The 19,682-nt window shown below is 32.4% G+C and overlaps 1 protein-coding gene across 1 annotated transcript in view; it reads right to left on the bottom strand.

The window, feature by feature from the left end:
- Positions 1-19,682, bottom strand: part of LOC118196388 (uncharacterized) — a 310,238-nt gene that overhangs the window by 261,425 nt on the left and 29,131 nt on the right. The window lies entirely within an intron of this gene.

Raw genomic sequence — 19,682 nt, 5'->3', positions numbered from 1 at the left:
TATCTATACACGTTTTTGTATAAACTCGTGTATATTCAATTAATTTGGTTGAGACATCTTTGAATTCTGCATGTACGATATGATTTAAGTTTATACAAACCTTCAGTGAAAAAAACAGCCGCTCATCGCGATATTATTTCTTTCACATCTTTTTCGCTGGTATAGGCCCTTTCTCTGCAATATTTAACGGCCTACACTACTCAGCAAACATGCAACTCAGCAAAACATGATTTGAACTTCAGATATTTTTCCTTGAACACACAATTTCTTTGATGCGGATTTCGGCAAACTAATAACCTTTTGTCTAATTTATTTATTTCAGAAAGATTTGTTGACACAAGAATGCTCAGTTGTTTCGATAGTTCCATAGATTTTATATTCTTATCAAATTCTTTTAAAACTTTAGTTCAAAGTCAGTTGTGTTGGCACTTTTTTGTAACAGGGGCACGTCAATCTTACTTGGCAATTTTCACTTAGAGTAGATTTGCGCCAAGATCTCAGCTATAATATCGCCAAGCTCGTGAAGCGCGAATGTAAAAGTAAACAACACAATATATAGTTTGGTGTATTAATTATGACAAAGCACACTAGGGCTATCTGCCTAAGGGTAGGGATGCCTTCGTGGAGGACTTTCTAAGGAGAACTGACTCGTATACACGTTACACATGGGGAAAACAACGAAAACGCTCATGAAGCCAGCCCGTTCGCGGGATTCGAACCTCGGACCGAACTACCACTGTTCAGCGACTTTTACCACTCGGCCGCTGGTGAGCTACAACACAATATATAATAATAGCAGTAATACTCACATGTTGTTTCCTAAGAATACTTATTATTATCATTTTATCGCATGCAATTGTTCCAATCAACTGCAGCACTTTCATACATATTAAGCTGTTTGTTACACCATTTAATGGACGTCAACTCCTAGAAAAAATAAATCTAATATCAGTGACGAAAGATATTCTGAAACCGCTGAACCAATTTCCAACACAGAAGCCCCCCCCCCCTTTTTTTTTTTTTTTTTTTTTTTCGATTTTTAGCACTGCACCACCAAATGGTTTTGTTATTGACATAAAATTTAATATTATGGCCATTTTCGCATACTCGTTTGTCAGGTTAAAGACCTCTTTCTTTATAAAAGTGATATGTCATCCACCTATTAAATTAAAAACTGTTAACGTTATATTCACACACACACAGAAAAAGAAGGAATACATTTTTAAACAAACATTGCGAATTCAGGTTCAGGTGGAAAGTGTAGTGGGACACCCAATGTTTACTATAAATAATGTATAGTCCCACTACACTTCGGTTTAAAGTTAGTATTTAAAATAGTACATAATAGTATATTGACACTATGATTGATATCATATCTATTAGATATAATTATAGTAGTTATAATAGGTATAATAATAGTAGGCCAACAGTCATAATTTATAATAGTTCCTAAGGCAAAGTTTATTATATGAATCCTTACCTTCTTACTCTTCTTTTCCCTTTTTTACTATATCATTATTAGTGCATGGATTTGTTTTTAAGATAATTATTTAATTTTAGATGAATTGCAGCTTCAAAAATGAATTTTGACATTAATTACTTTAGTGGTGCTCACATAAATTTTTGCCTTTTGAAGAGATATTTGATTGCATTTTCTATTTTATTTTTTAAATGTTTGTTGTTAATTGCAAAACGAAGGAAGGAATTGATATTTGAATTAGGCAATTTAATATGAGTTGACTTTGTTAATGGACAATGAGTAATATAGTGGACTGAATCACCTTTATTCCCACATACACATTGCTCAGAGTTTGAGATGTTTATTCTGAAGAAGTATGTGGGAAATGACCAATGTCCAGTTAAAAAGGGGTTATATAACGATTGACCATTGTACATGTATCATTTACATGAGGTGCTATTTGATGTAATTGCATCATCAAAAATGAATAATATGAACACGCGGCGAGAGCAAAAATGCATCACGAACAAAATGCAAATATACTATTAAGTGGGGAGGTCTATATATATATATATATATATATATATATATACTTTTAAGTGGCGCCAAAATCTGGTTACACGCAGCCAGATTTTGGCGAGAATGATTCAACTTCTGGGGCCGCTATAATAAAGAAGTACTGTTGTACCTTTCAAGGAGGACTGCTTTCCATTTTCTAGACATTTTAATAGCAAACCAAACTTAAAGTAAAATCTGGAAGACAAAGTTGAGTTAAAAAGTGATACAGGAATGAAAAAGCATCTTCCAAGCTTTTTTGGTCAACAGAATACAACAGTTATCCTGTCCCACTAGCAATCCGATATTAATTTCGGGTGCCAATATTCTACATCACATAATTTTGACAGTTTTGAAGACCAATAGTCAATGACATATTAAAGAATATATTATTTTAAATTAAGTAATAATATGAGGAAAAATTAGCTATTTGAAACTTTTTTTTGTTTTGTTTGTAAGAGGATTAACATATAATTTATATTTCACTAATTTCTACTACAGCCGTCAAAATCGTAAAATTAGTTTATACTGTTAGGTATACTGTTATATCTCTATAGGTATATATAGTACATAAGATTTTCGCTTTTATGTAAAAAAGCGAATGATCAATCCAAATACAGCCAAGTTTCAATAAGCTGAAAAATCGCATTCCTCAAAAATATAAATATTAAAAATTCGACATTGAAACAGTATGGATTTCGAATAGTATGTTTCGATATTCATTTTAACCTACCTTCCAATTTCTAGTTGTGACAATCATTCCATTTAGTTGTACAGGAGTTAAACTTCTAATAATTTTATTTTTTCATAACGAGTATAAAACTTTCCCTAAATATAAGTATGGGAAACGAGAGAAAGCATTAAAATTTAGATTTCGTTATTTGCTGAATTTTTTTTTTAAATTTAACATTGCCAAAACATGAATATTTTCATCGTTTAAAACACTTCTGTAACTAGAAGTATATGTCTATGACCAATAAATAAAGGTCGGGCTAAGGACTTTTACAAGCCTTGTTAAGGGAGGTGGATATATAAATATATACTTGGTGATTGAAATAAAAAGGAAGCGCAACTACATATTATAACAGTCCAATATACGAAATTTCAACATTATATGGATAATCTTTTTTCAGTTATGCGAAATACGTGCGTACGTAAATTCTGCACAAAACTAATGAGACAATTCGATATCTCCCGTTCCATTAGGCCGATTGACGAAATGTAACTTGGCTTTTTTCATGTTTCGAATGTGCAACTTAGGATATGTACTAGATTTGTATACAGCATTGTTCTAACGTAGGTATTTTGACACAAAATCGCATTTTTTTTTTTTTTTTTTTCTGAAATGACATACCTATTTTTTTCCATATTTCAATTCTACGACTCAAACTATACCTAAATATTAAAGAACATACTGAAAAACTTAGAAGTTCAAAAATTTATCTTGGCGCACTTCTTTCAGTTTGCGCCGCGAATTATTAATTCACTTGGGCAATTTTTAATTTATGGTAACCTATTTTCTTTTCCTTTTCATTGTGCACAGGCAGGAAAAAAAGGTGACACCTCCATTCTTTCAAACAACTTTTTTTATAATTATGATACCACTACACGCCGAACAAATACTAATTTAGAAGTCAAACAACAAAAATCAGTGTTATATTTTCAAATTTTCACAGGATCTTCGGATTATGGTAATTTGGCGATTTTTTGGCGAAAATTTGGCGACCAACCCTGCTATAGCAACCTGCTAGTTTTTTTTTTTTTTTTGGACGCCATTTTGTTTTTACGAAGTAAAGGTTTTTTTTTTATTATTATTTTTTTATTTTTTATTTTATTTTTTACTCAACATTTGTTCCAACAATCTGGTAGCCGAATTACGCTTACTCAAACGACTTTCAACAAACTAGGTACCTTTCCTTACACTCCGTTTCATAAAATGTCCATTTTCACCAGATTTCTTGCACCGCCATTCAAACTTCCCTGTAATATCCTTCCTTTCATACAATCTCATTTCATTCCCACATATTGGACATTCTGCAATTAATCCTACACTCATACACCATTTAAGCAACTCTTTTGGATGATCACATAAATGCAATAAAAATTTGGAATTTACTTTAGAGAGGGCCATGGGATCCAAATATTAAGCAACACTGTTTCACAAAAGATACAAGATGGAATGAAGCTGAACATACAAAATGGTATGAAGTACTGCAGATATTTTCGCAAATTCCCCCCCTTTTTGGATTAAAGAACTTTGATTCGTCCATAAATGTCACATGACATGCCTCATGATCTCTCTGAGACAAAATAATCTGTGATTGGAACTGTGTACTTCTCAGATTATTGCTTAAGTCCTAGCTAGTATCTTTTATCGCCTTACCAAAATGTCGCCAGACTACCTGTTACCATATTCCAAAGATTAGCCCATTATATTTTTTTAATCATTTGTTACATTTAGATAATTTTTTATCTTAATAGCTATTACTTTTAGATAATTTTTTACCTTTTCAGAATTTCATTTTAATTCTTTGAATTGCATGGCTTCTTTTAAAAAAAATTATTTGCAGATTTTCTATTCATTCATTCGAATTGCGTATTTTAAATATATTTATTAATATAAATTTTCGAGAATTTGATTTTATTTATTTGAATTTCATATCTTTCGAAAGAATACTTTGTGACCCAGAATACGATGCATTTGAAAACTACATACATTGAAAGAGAAAATACAGTAATACCCAAATTTAATTTAGGATGAGCTAAATACACTACTTTAAGCAACCTTATCGTTTGGCCATTGCTTTAAGCAATTTTGTCATCATATTTTCAATTTCTTAAAATATTATTCATAAAAAAAAACTTAACTCAGTGGCGCAACAGCCCTATTGGGCCACTGCCTGCAGTACCCCGAAATCCGCTTTCTTGATCTTGAGCCACGGAGTTCATCATCATATGCCCTGGGTAAGTGGTCAGCTTGTCGCAGGATTCCCGATGTTTAGTCCCCAAGCGAACTTGGTACTTGACCCACTTCTGAAGATGAAGGCTGAGTCAACCTTGCCCAGCCGTCACCATCGAGATAGATAAGACCTGCGCGCTGAGTTACTACGTCACTGCTAGGGGACCGGTCTTCGCGCAGTTTAGCTTCCTTGCTAAACACCCGTTTTTCTAAACCTATTGTATGAAATTGGTATCGCATACTATAAAATCAGTCTAAAACAAAATTACAAGCGGCAATATAATGTTTTACAAAGCTTATACGAATATGAAATATTTTCATTTTCTTTTGTTAGTATTTATTTTCAAAACAAAATTATTTGAGAATGGTGTGGTGCTTTTAAAAGCAAATCATTTCTTTGAAGAAAAATTGGTTTTAAAATTCAAGTAGCTAAAATTTTTACTTTGATTTTTCTGCACTGTCTTTGTGTCTCTCGTTGATTCTCATCACCGCATCAAATTTTTTTGTTTCACCCATTACTTTAACAAGTAAAGTTTTGTTTCGCCCACTACTTTAACAACTTTTAGTTTGCCAGTGGGAATGTTATCTCTCATTCTATAATTATTGCATGTTTTTTATATCTATCATATTAATGTAGCAGGATTATAAAACATCAAACGAATGCAAGAGACTACTTAATATTTAGACTAACATTAAATTTAAATGCCTTATATGAGTCAGAAAATTTTTCTGAATGTAATAAATTACTAAATAGTCTAGTCTTAAAATTATTTCTTACTTACATATTGTATGTTAATCTGTATTACAGTTAATGTTTTCCTCTTAATGCTACATAATTATTCGACAGAATCTGTAGTTAAATTGAGATGATGTTTATTACATAGCTCTGAAGACTATCAATATTAAAATTCTAAATAAGACAGGAAAAAAAAATTTTAAATAAAGTTATACACAATTTTTTTGAAAATATTTTTAAAATATACGAAATGCTTAAAAAACTTTTAGAAACTGAAATTTCTTGCAAATATTTACATCATACCTATTTAACTATTAGCGTTACCTCTGTTCTGAAAATATTTTTTCTATTAATATCCACATGAAAAGAAAATATAAATCCTAACATCATGTTCAAAACTTTTCTGTATAATGTAAGCAATTTTTTTAACTTAACTTACATAGCTTTTGGTGGTACCACGTACTCAAATTAAAGATTGTAATTTAAAAGATAATTAAAAAAAATGTTTTTAAAATTGCACTGAATTGAAATACAATGAAAACAAGTATGTCTACATATGAATTCAATTACTACTGCTTCTTCAATAACTGTACATTTTTAAAATTTCATTTTGCAGTTTCCCAGTTTAATTACCTTAATATGAATCTTATATACATTACTTTAGAAACTTTTCTATCATTCTCAGAAAGATTTATATTGCATAACAAATTTTAAACAAACTGATTGCATGATAATAACATATATAAAAGTGAACAGAAGCTATATTAGCTAAACATATGCATTTAAGTTTCATCATGATAAAATGATATTTAATGATTTGCAAAAAACATTGATATTTAAATTTAAGAACACAGTACTCTGTCAAGAATCAATTTACTCTGCATTTGATATTCTACATATTATGTAATGAAATAAGTGTTATGCTTTTAACCCCTTAGGACAGTTATTTCATATAAAATTAGTTTCCAATTAAAATAAATAATCATAAATTTTGCTGACAATTTTTATATTACTAGTGTTAGTAATTATTACAAGGGATGATGCTTCAGATGTCAAAAGTAAACATAAATTCAATTCTTAAAACATAATAAATAAAAAATTACAACTTATAAAAGCCAACAAAATGTTTGCTGAGGGTCCCTTAAGCGTGACGTCACAAGCCAGTTTCGTTTCAGAGCGCAGGCCTTATCTATCTCGATGGTGACGGCCCAGCCCGGGGATCGAACCTCGGACTTGTGGTGCAGCTGCACGACGCGTTAGCTACTTCGCCACCGAGCGGTCAAAACATTATTTATATTTTTTAGCAAAATATTTTGTATTTAAAATCGCACGAAACAAATACCATAAGATTTTAAAAAAATGTAAATATTTTTTTTTTTTTTTTTTAATGCTCGATTTATGCAAACAATCACTTTTTACTTCCTTACACGAAGTAAAGGAAGCATTATAATCACGAAAAAACTCAGATATCGTATTTCAACGAAAATAGCTATTTTAACTGCTCTCGAATCGATCTGAACGTTTTCGCGTAACATCTACAACTATTGCGCACGTATGCAATAATTGTAGTATCTGTACGTACGGACAGTAAAAAAAGCTCTTTTTTCCAAAACGGAATGTAAAATGGATCAAAAGAGATTTCTTTTGGTGACGTCTGGGCGTAGGTATGTATCTCACATAGTTCAAAAATGAGTAGCTGTACAAACGTTGAAATTTTGTTTATAAGAACTGCTATAACATGTAGTTGTACATCTCTTTTTTTTCGTAGCAATCGGCGAGACAGCAAACATACAAGTATATAAATATATGTGTATGTGTATGTATATATATATACAATGCCACTCTGTCACCCGGCTTGGTGAGCTCAGTTTTTTTTTAATTCATATCTGTCGGTAAACTGTGCATTTTTTGCTTTAAAAGTGATCGAATTATGTTGTTCTTATGTGTCGATTAAGGTTTTTGTATGTTTAGTTAATATGTATATATGCATGCAATAGTTGTAGAATTATCAACAGTTTAAAAGTTTAAGTGGTCTAAGCCTAATGAGGCCGCCATTTGTTTACATTTGAAACTCTCTGTAGAACAGTGAATTTAGTTAGTTGGTGTTCAACTTCAGTGTTGTTTCGGCCAGTGTGGCAGAAACTTAATTTTCAATTTTGTGCACTGAAAATTTTGTCTTCCTACCTACTGGCGGAATTGATTGCTTTGGCATAGAAACGTTAATTTTAACTGTATTTGGTGTTTACGTTTTTCTGTATTTTTAGTGAGGATTGAGTTTTTATGCATTTTTGCCTTTCCGCGAATAGAAAGCTGAATTGATTGAATTAGAAATATATCTCTAATGAAATTCGAGGAAATAAATTTAAATGCAACCAAAAAAAATGTCTATAATTGAATAAGCCGTATAAGAAAGTCAAGTGCTGTTCTACATCAAATATTTTCGTCGCAATGCCTTATTGTTTTTCTTCATGCACTTCGCAAATAAATTAAAAATCAACAGCTTTATGTTTTGTTCGCTATACACCACAAGCATTTTGGAAACATCATAGTATTTCTTATATTCATATAAATAAAGGTATCGGATTCCATTTCATAAATATTGGGTGACGGTAAAATAAGGAATCGACTTTTATCATGCTACTGAAAGTAGGTATTTTGAAGTCATGAGATGAAAGGAGAAACTGGTTTCATCAATATTGTAAAAGTTTTTAGATGATATCCATATACGTCTTTGGATAAATTCTTGAATTTTAAGTAGTTCGACTGATATATCTTAGGATTCTTCGTTTATGATATATATGCTGTTCTGGGATGTAATTTAAATTTTTGCAACCATTTAGTCGATAAACAGTCGCCCTTCACTTTCACACGCTGTGATAGTTTTTATGTTTCTTTCCGTTAGCACAGGTTCATTTTTTCGTATATTTGACTCACTGCACTTTGGGCAAAACGTTAGCAGAATATAATTTAAACCTGCGGGTTTTCTCCTTGAACACGTCACTTCTTTGAAATGGATTTAAATTGCTGTTCTTTCTTCTAATTTCCTTCTAAATTTGTTTCCACGGTTCTTCTCCTACATTTGTTTTCAATATTGATAAAAGAATATTGAGATTTTTCGACCTTTACACTTCCATAAACTTTGTATTCTTGTCAAATTCTTTTAAAATTTAAGTTGCATCTTTAGGCAGGCATCTTTTCATTTTTTATACTTTTTATCTGTAAATAAAGTTTAAAGCAAAGCCCAAAAGACGAATATTTGAGTTAATACCAAATGACGAAGAATTAAGGCATCCACAAACGTTTCTGGTCAGCAGAAGGTAGCGTTTATTCTATCCCACCGAGTGCCCCGATCCTTATATCGGGTGAAAACAACCTAAATCGTTTGGCTATTTTTAGTAGAATTGTAATTAAAATTGTTTTATTTCCCCGTGCAATGCAGCGCGTGACGAATTTTAAGAGAAAGCTACGCTGGAAAATTAAAAATACAAGAGAACGTGCATTTAACATCGAATAAAAGTTTATCTCGGTAATTTATATTTAATTCGAATAAATGCAATTGACTAGTGTGTCAGTCGTAACCATAATTCTACTCTTTTGCTTTCCAGAAATTTCGAGAAAACAGAAATTACCAGAAGCTTCTCGTGACTGATTAAAAAGCTGTAAAAAGCCGAAGAAAAACATCTCAGTTCAGTTCAGTTGTTTAGATAACTGTTGTTGACTGTAGCGAATTCGCGGTGAGATCGAATTAGCTTTCTCTGCGCTTTGGATTGCGTTCTATTTAAGTAAGTTTATTGCGTTTTAGTAGTTTAAAATATACTTACTGTGTGATATTGTACGAATATCTTTGAGGAAAAAAACCTAGCGTTTTGTTACATTTCTTGTGATAAGAATACATTTTACTAATTTTTTTATCGGCATTCAATCTATTACGAGCCCGTACGCACGCAACAATATTATTTTTATAATTTTTAGACCAATAATTTCCATCTTAAACATCACTTTTTTACATAATCTGTAATAGAATGAGAGAAAACTAGCAACATCAAACATTCTTTATAAGAGGATTAATGCGAAAATTTATGTTTCATATATTTTTACTAAAAGCTGGAATATAACCCAAACTGTCAAACTCTTACAGCTTAAATTATCTTGTTAAATTTTAATTTGAAACCATGAGCTATAAAATATGTATATCATGCATAAAATTTTTGATTTTATGGGGAAAAGGAAGATGAGCCAAAAATAAAGTAGCACCCCCTCCGGCAAATGTAAAATGTTGAAAATTCAACATTGAATTAGTTCGATTTTCGACTTTGGCTTGGTTTGGTTTAGTTTATCATGGTAAAGCATGCTAGGGCTATCTGCATAAGGGAGAGATGCCTTCGTGGAAGGCTTTTTAAGGAAAACTGGCCCATATACACGTTTCACATATGGAAAACCACGAAAAGCCCTTGCAGCCAGACTGGATTACAATCCGGGTTCGAACTACTAGTGTTCAGCGATTTTACCGCTCGTTGCTGGTGGGCCATTTTCGATCTCGAACGAGTTTGATGTCCGATATTCACTTCGACATACATTCAAATTCCTAGTTCCAACAACTATTTTGTCGAAAATTCCAAATTATGGATGCTCAAGTAATCGAGGTTTAAGATTAAAAGTGTAGATGATAGAGCTTACAATATCTCAGCTTCCTGCGTTAATGCAAGTACGACAGGTAATGAATGAGAAAGTTTGTGAAGGTTTGTTTTTAACATGCTGCTATGCATAGATATCAAATTCCTCTTGTCTCTTCCACTCAAAAAAAAAAAAAAAAAAAAAAAAAATGAGAGACAATTTTATTTTTTGGTTAAGCAAATCAATCGCAAGGAGGCAAATCGGGATGACTAAGTATACATATATTTGTTTTAAGGACAGAGCGCTATGCGAAGTGTTTATTGATATCGGTGGGAAGACTCATGATCGTGCAGTAGAACGTTTTCTGGCTACTCAGCCAAACATTTAAAATTGCAATATTGTTTTGACACCTCAGCTTGAAAGATAAACCTTATGCCACTTTTCTGAACACATGTTTAATCTTCCCAGGTGAATAATGCGGAGGGATATCCATCCCCTTGTTTAGCTCATATTCCAAGAATACCAAGTGTATACAATAATAACACATGTAACTGTTAGGCTTGATAGTTTAAAAGCTAACTCGTTAAAAAAACTTAAACTTAAACTCTGTTTTTTTAGGGCTCAGAATATAAGAATATTTTAAATAGTAAATTAATAACGCATAGTAAATTAGGAACTAATAGCCTGGCTCCTAATTTAAGTGGTTCTGCTAGTTGTCGGGGGAGTAAATACTGCTGAATGCTGACAGTATTATTTCGGAAACAAACTTAGCCGAAATAGATGGCACCATGGTTGACTTTTCTGCTTTTCCCCCATGTGCAAGGAGAATATGAGCCACTTTTTCTTACATAAGTCCCCCCCCCGAAGGGATTCCTCCCCTTAGGCTGCCAGCCTCCATGAGCAAATAAAATTAGGACTTTAAAGGACTGTTGTTAATTTGTTCCAATTAAGTTTAATTTGAATAAATTCTGTTATATTTTTATATTTTACATTTATATGCCTACTCCTTTACCCGGCTTAAAGGTAGTCCTTACCCGACCTTTATTTTCACAATCGTTGGTCGTAGTCATATAATTCCAGTTACTGAACTGTTTCAAATGACGAAAGTTTGGCAATTTCTAATAAAAAATTTAAAAAAAAAAAAAAACTAATTTTGGACAAACAATGAAATATATCTCTTGGTGCAGTATTGGTCCTTTAATAGGCCATACAAAGAAGACATGTCGTTTCCACATCAGATTTTTTGTTTTTTGTTTGTATTATACTCTCGCATTGTACTGGTTACGTTGGGAGTTCTTTAATAACGTCTTAGTAAAATGGAATGTATTGAAAATGAGAAGGGCTAAAAAGCAAGAGTTTATGATGGAAGTTTTTTTAGACTGAAATACGCATGTAAAAGCGGAAATAGGCAAAAGGTTTGCCGAACTAACAGTTGCACAGAAGTATTCTAATCCGAGTTATATATAAACAAAACATAAAGCAAAACCTGAAGTACAGAAACATGAGTTATTTTAGAACATGTCGGGAAAAATTAGCAACCATTCTGATGACTTACAAGTAAACGTGAAAATGGTGGAAACGCGTGAAATGAGGTTAAAAGCTTCCAATAAAATAATACAAAGTAAACGAAGACTAAAATATTTATGCAATATTCTTTTCGAATGAGAAATAATTCAACTAAAAAAATAAAACCAAAAAAAAAAAAAAAAGTCTTATGCCTTTGAATATAGCTTTAATAATAGCTTTAATATACTGACTTTACGTTCTTTTATTTGTAGAAGAGGATGGAAAAACAAACAAGAATGTTACAAATGAAATCAGCGGATATTTCTCGATCTAAAATTACTGAATCCTCTGCTCTAAGGCTCACATGGGAACAAAATCATTAAGGCTCTTTTGGGAATGAGTTCAACGCACTAGGCCGGTGGCACTAGAGCCACCCAACAGACAGTAGAAGTAGTTTTATGGGTATCGAGACACTAATAAAGAGTAAGATATTGGGAATTGCTTTTGTCAAAGTACCTACCTCATTATAAAGAGGATGGTGACGATAAAAGACATATGCCTATCATCTCCGCAGTATTTTACAACTATCTAGTAAAGACCTAATTCTTAGAAGAAAAACTAAGTAAATCACATTAGTAGGGACAAATAGATACGTATTGACAGTTATAGGAAATAAGACTTGTAGAACGGCTGCAACCAGCTCCCTCTCCCCACATAAAAGATAACGACCGTCTGGGAAAATACAGAAGCGATCAAAAGAATTTTGGTAAAAATGATGGCGAAAGATAACCACGTTGTAGCACCTAACCCCGAAGGCACACGCACACACACACACACACACACAAAAAAAAAAAGGAGGACTAGTTCGCTAGCATGGAGGTAAGAATAAACTTCCTACCTCCATGTTCGCCAGGACTAAAGAGAAGGGCTAGCTCATAGAGCGTTTCCCCCTGAAACAGGCAGTGAGGAGTGATGACGTAGCAATGATGGCACTGAGCGCGGAGATGCAATTGACAACATAGAAATTAGCGTTTTAAATTTGAAGAATCAGCGTTTAAAATGAGCTGTGTGTGAAAGGTAGCTATAATTTGGAAGAGACAATGTTACTGCAGTATGCATTTTGCACTGAACATTACAAAATTTAATAGTACTTACTCAATTTTAAAATAATAGATAAAATGCGCTACTCTTAGCATAAAGTTCCTTTTTTTATTTGCAGGGATTTTTTTTTTCTTTAAATGCCTGTTTGTTTCTAATCATTTCTTTATCTGCATGTTAACTAAGAGAACTGTACTACTGCTAAGATAACTATAATAACAGCTATTTAAAATTAATCAAAATAATAACCTTAAATTGGCATAGTTTTAAACGTGTATGGTTATATATGGCAAAATTTCTGCTAATCTAAGTTTGAGTTTCAGCCTAATTGTAAATTTTACATTAGCATATTTTTCTCCCGATTCATTATAATAACATATATTTTTTAAAAAATAATTTTGTAACTTAGGCTTACATCAATATTTCATTTAAATAAATACATGTAAGATTGTTATCTTAATTTAGACAAAACAACTTTATTCACAGTACCTAAAATAATTATTTAATTTTTCAAAAGTGGGGGTTAAGGGGGCAGGTCTTCTTATGCCAATTACTTTAATATTATACTTTATATATATTTTATCTAGAATGCTAAGCTAGCACAAAATTGAATCAATAATAACAGAGGATACAATAAAAATAACTGTAACAATATCTTAACAGAATTAGTTCTCATTTGAAATATGCTTTATGCTATTAACTTCTAAAATGCAATCTAGAAATATTTCAAATCAAAACATATTATATATACTTACTTTTTGTCTCTCGTTTCCCTTGACCATTAAATAGTTTGGTTATAGTTTGTGACAAAATTTAATTCTCTTTAATAATATCAACATTTAAAACAGTTCCATCTTCTAAAACAAATCCTTTATCTAAAAAGTGGTTTCTCAGTAATTTGAGCCCACCAGAGGCCGAGCGGTAAAGTCGCTGAACACTGGTAGTTCGGTCCGAGGTTCGAATCCCGCGAACGGGCTGGCTGCATGGGCGTTTTCGTGGTTTTCCCCATGTGTAACGTGTATACGAGACAGTTTCCCTTAGAAAGTCCTCCACGAAGGCATCCCTCCCCTTAGGCAGATAGCCCTAGTGTGCTTTGTCATAATTAAATACACCAACACTCAGTAATTTGAGGCAGTGCGCTAAATCTGAAAAAAACCATATTTTTTTCGTTTGGAATACTGGATTTGGAAAATGAGAACTATTAATCGAAATCTGTAACTCTTTCCACAAAGTAGTAGATCCTCCTAAATCAGACACTATTGCTTTCACTTCTACTCTAGATGATTGAATATGTCTTATGAGTGAAAAAAGAAGTTTTTTCTTCATTGGAGTGTTAAAATCAAAAAATATTGGTTGTTTCCACTGCGAAATGAGACCTCTTATTAAAACAAACTGCACTTTTTGAAAAGGACCGATTTTGGTCCAGTTTAGAGTCATAGCAGAGTTTAGAATCTATGTGCATTTCGTCGAAACTGAGAACGCATATTTTTTCTACAGAATTCAAATATTGGCATCTTTCCTTCATTACAGCAAGAACATCACTCTGAATTCCTGGACTACATGAAAATTTAGTGCAGTCCTAAATATCCGCATATAAATGTGCTAGTGCTAGGTAAAGGAATTCCCATTTTTTCTTTCCAAAAATCGTAGCTTTTAGATGACAGAGCTCTTATGACAATGCAACGTGAAATATCTTCACTAGTCCACCGGATTTTTTCCTTCTTTTCTAGCAATGCGTTAATCTGCGTCTTTATAAAAATATGCTTTAGACGTTTTTCCAAATTCTCCGATCTGTTCTGTTTTTTCCTAAATTTCGCTGTTTGGGATTTTAATTTCTGAATTTCCGATACAAATTTCTTTCTAAATGTCGTCCACCTTCTTTGTCGCTGAGCAAACATTCTAAAATCTTTCTTTTCTCTATTTGTCAATATTTTATTACAATTTTCTAAGGATATTATTTTGTTCTTCAAATTATCAATACATTCTTGTTTATCTTTACACTTAGGGCACTCAGGGATATTGTCACATAGGGCATTGTCACTTGTGAGTTTTATTTCAAAATCATTCACATTTGATTTATTATTGTCAGCTTCAATTTCGTTCTCGGCCTCAAAATAAATTTTCTTGGGCTTAATTCCTGTAGTCTTTCAAAAGCACTCTGCATTAGTTTTTTCAAATCTCTCCGATTTCTTGGTGTTATTTTGTTTACTGCACACGATAAATTTACTTTCGGCACAGCATTGCATTTCAACAGTTTCTTTTGCGGCAATCCAAGCAAGCGATTTCTCATGTTATCTTCATAATCACTGCACAGAAAATGTTCGCTGCAAATTCTTGCTTTTTTCACATTAATAGAATCCTGTCTTCGACATTTATGTAACCATTCTTTCGTCAAAAGCAAATTGTCCTTGGGGAAAGCAAGAAATACAATATCTCTTCCTTTCGTATTTCTATAAGTGTTGCGGCACGTTGCTACAGCACAAGAAGACATATTACATAAAGAATACTTTAAATATAGAATTTAAAAGGAAAACTGACTAAAACTATATATACACAAATTATTTTAAATATTTGCATTATTAGAAAACAAATATGTATGATTAAAATGAATTTGGGATATGCGATCTCCAGAAAATCGTCTCGCAACTGAATGAAACTACAGTTTTAAAGGCGCGAAATCAGAGCAGGTGCAACAGAGATACGTCAGATTACTCCCGGTTCCCTCCCTCTCTGAGACTCGCGTCGGCGAGGAGTCGAACAAAGGAATGACCTAGCCCTTCTATTTATCCCTGCATGTTCGCTAGTTCATAGAGCTTTTCTTCTTTGAAAAAGAAGGGAGCAGTGACAACGTTAAGTCATGCTGACATTGAAACTGAACGCGAAGAAGTAATTCACAGCAAAAAAATTAATTAGCGTTTTAAATTTGAAAAACCAGCTTTAAAATGAGCTGCGCGTGAAAAATAGCTATAATTTAGAACAGACGATTTTACCTGCAGTATGCATTTTACATTAAACGTTTTAATAGTTAATATTATTTATTTATTAATTTTAAAATAGATGCTTTTAGATATATACTAATAGATAAATACTCGTTTAAAATAAAGTTTCATTTTCTTGAAAGCTGCAGTCCTTGTACGTTTCTTCATTTATTTATCTGCATACTAATTCGGAGAATTCTGTTACTCTTTCTAAGATTGTAGAGACATTAGAATTATTTTTTAAGAAGGAAAGATGAAAAATTAGCAACGCCTTCGCCGGGAATCGAACCACGGACCTCTAGAATACGCGCCCAGAGGTAGACTACTACACCACGAAGGAACGCTAAAGAGGCGGAAGGAATACCTTATATACTATTCCTTTTAAGGGGCGACTGAGGTTTTTAAGGGACCAATCGCCAAATCCTGGGTGTGGAGAATCATCATCCTTTTAGTTCGGGTGCCACTGTAGAGACATAATTTTTTTTTTTTTTTTTTTTTTTTTTGTGGGGAAGCAGGAGATGTGAAAAATGAGCAACGCCTTCGCCGGGAATCGAACCACGGACCTCTAGAATAAGCGCCGAGTGTGCTGACCACTACACCACGAAGGCATGCTAAGAAAGCGGGAGAAATATCTGATACAGCTTTTAAAAGTTAGGCAAAAAAGCAACCTTAGGTTGGTGTAGTTTTGAAGATGCAAGGCAATTAATTCTTTTTTCCTGCAGCTAAAGAAGAACATATGTTTGATTGCCCTTGAAATGGATACTTTTATTCAAAATTTAATGTAATCTACGTTTGCTTCTTATAGCCTAGTTATAAATTTTACACTGGCGTGTTTCTCTTCCGATTTGATATAATAAGTTAATTTTAAAGTTATTTTCTAACTTAAACTCACATCTTTACTCATACATTAAATTTAAATAATTATAATATGCGAGATCGTTGTCTTAAATTTGACAAAACAATTTTACTTATAGAATCTAAAGAGAATTATTTAATTTTTCAAAAGTAGGGCTAAGGAGGAAAACTTTTTTATGCGAAATTATCCGAAGCAATGGGTATTCTAACATAATAAAATTTAGCACTCGGAAGGGTGATTGCGTTTCAATGGCAGTGATAGAAATGGTTAATAGGGATATTGCAGCAAGAGGTAAGATTTATAGTAAAAATAGAGAAGGAGGCAAAGTAGTTGCACAAAGTTAATTGTTATCATAATTGTTCTTCTTATGGTAAGTAGGTTACGCTACTTTGTAGGTTACTTTGGTGAATTGTTGGTTTTGGCATATTTATTTTATGCGGCCCTCAAAAACATTTTCATTATGTATTTGTTTGGAAATACGGTGTTAAAAGATTTTAGTTATTTGAGGTTCTACTTTATGTTATTTTCACTTCCATTAAAAACGAACGTGAACACCGCGCCAGAAAATCTGCAAATGTAATTAATTAATTATCAATGTGATATAAATCTTGTTAAAAGATTTCAATATACAGATTTCATTAACTATAGTTGTCAAAAAATAACCTCAGTTAAGAACTTTTGCACTAAGAATAATTGTCTTCTTTGGGAATACATTTAGATGCGAAGAGCTTTTTTTTCACAGTTGAAAACTGATAAGAAACCCGATTCGCATATGTACAATCCGTGATGAAGACAATTTCCAGTAATTTGTCCCTAAGGCTGCAAACTTTATAATAATCTAATACCATCAAGTGTCAAGCTGTAGTAAGGAATACAGAGTTTTTAATTATTTGTATACGTATTTTTATTTATACGACGAAGAAAAATGTAACAAATAAGAGATAAAAGTCATTTATTCTCAAGTTTGTCTGAAAACTTAGAAGTTTTTCATAATCTGTTTAGTTTAAATTTTATTATATTATTTAATGATTAATTAAACATACTTGAGTTATCCGAAAGGAATGCTGAGTCTAAGAACTTAATATTTAGCTCTCAGTAGGTTTGAATTACAAAGCATAACCAAGAAATATCGCTTGCGGGTAATAAAACAAAAAATAAATAGATTTCAAACAAAAAATAAATAGAAAGTTCAGTTTCCTTCTCCATACGATATCATTACATTATTGTTTATGTCACGTTTTCATAGATATTTAGTAAGAAAAATTTTAAATACTTTTTATTTATTTATTTATTTATTTTTCTCCCTTGAAAAGAATTGGCCTTTCTGTTGCTTCCATATACTGAATATTCTGTTGCTTCCATATACTTTTCTGTTGCTTTCTGTTCCATATACTGAATGCTCCCAGCATGCATTTTAAGTTTGACATTTCTGTTTCACACGATTATAAACTATATAAAATGCTCAGCTAGCTCTTTTTTTTTTTTTTTTTTTTTTTTTTTTTTTTTTTTTTTAATTTCGCTACTTGAGATTTTAGTTTTTGAATTTCTGATACAAATTATTTTTTTCTAGATAACGTCCACTTTTTTTCTGTCGCTGAACATGGATTTTAAAATTTTCCTTTTTTTGAATATTACGGTATCATTATATATGATTTTTATTTTCCCCTTCATATTTAATGCATTCTTGTTTATCTTTAAAGAAGATTCAGGGATATTTACATAATCATAAGTGAGCCTGCAGGGCATCATTTCAGTTTCCTACCAGTTATTTTATGTTAAATCGCTTTCCTATCTTCCTCATTTTCATTTTCCTGTCACAATGCAAATTTCTTGCTCGCGTGATTTTCAAATGAGGTAGAAAAAAGAAAGTATTTAAAGGGAGGTTTTTAGCGGCTAGAATCGCAGCTTGTTCTGCCTGCTGAACGCCGCGTTGCTAAATTGATTCTCCTGCTAATACTAGTATTCTGCGGCGTTGCGTTATTCTCGCCATTACGCTTGTAACGCCGAGCTTAGATCACAGCCAGCTCATGCGCTATTCTAATTGTGCTTGGGCTAATAGGCTAACTTACTTTCCTTAGCTTTGGTCAATTCATTATCTTTGATTTAAACCAAAACTGTTGGCTTTTGTAAGCATGAAGGCTGCCGTGTGTTAACTTTTTATTTGAGTAAAATAAAAGGGTCCTTCATACACTTTCATTTTAGTCATTCTTGTCATACAAGACATAGTGATAATTCACTAATGGTCTGTACAACGTTTCGTACATTGCATTGTTAGCAAAGAAGACGGAACTCTATTTTGAAATCCTTCATATTCGATTTATAATTGTCATCATCATTTTTCGTATTCGGCTTAATATGAATTTTCTTCGGTCTTAATTCGTGTAGTTTTTCAGAAGCACTCTTCATTATTTTTCTTTTCTTGGCACAAAATTTAACTTTAACAGTTTCTTTTACGGCACTTCCAAGCAAGCAATTTTTGTGTCCTCTTCATATTGACTTCACAGATTTACAAATTCTTGCGTTCTCTGACGTATCTATTCTTTAGCTAAAAGAAAATTGTCCTTTGGGAAAACAGGATATACAATATTCTTGAATGGCACTTAAGAGGAAAAAAAAATAGCCTTGAATTACTCTAGTTTATTCTTTAACCGGCCCCTCAGTGCTTGGAATAGGAAGCTGAAAATCACAAATTTTCAAATTATATATCTCCCCCAATTTCAACAAGGTGAACCTATAGCCATCGGTGCTTGGGAACTTGCCCGAATTGCCTTCTACCCCTGTGCGAAATTTGCTCGACTTATGACTCACCTCGTGACCCAAAACTAGGTATCACCAGGAATAAAGTCGACTTAAAAGATAATGATCAAGACATTCATAACACCTTCACGACCGCGCATATTCAGCAAATTACACTTCGACGT

This window comes from Stegodyphus dumicola, chromosome 6, assembly GCF_044657685.1.
Source record: "Stegodyphus dumicola isolate Sdum_Otavi_A_Nest chromosome 6, ASM4465768v1".
Lineage (NCBI taxonomy): Eukaryota > Metazoa > Arthropoda > Arachnida > Araneae > Eresidae > Stegodyphus > Stegodyphus dumicola.
This window is presented reverse-complemented; position numbering and strand designations above follow the sequence as displayed.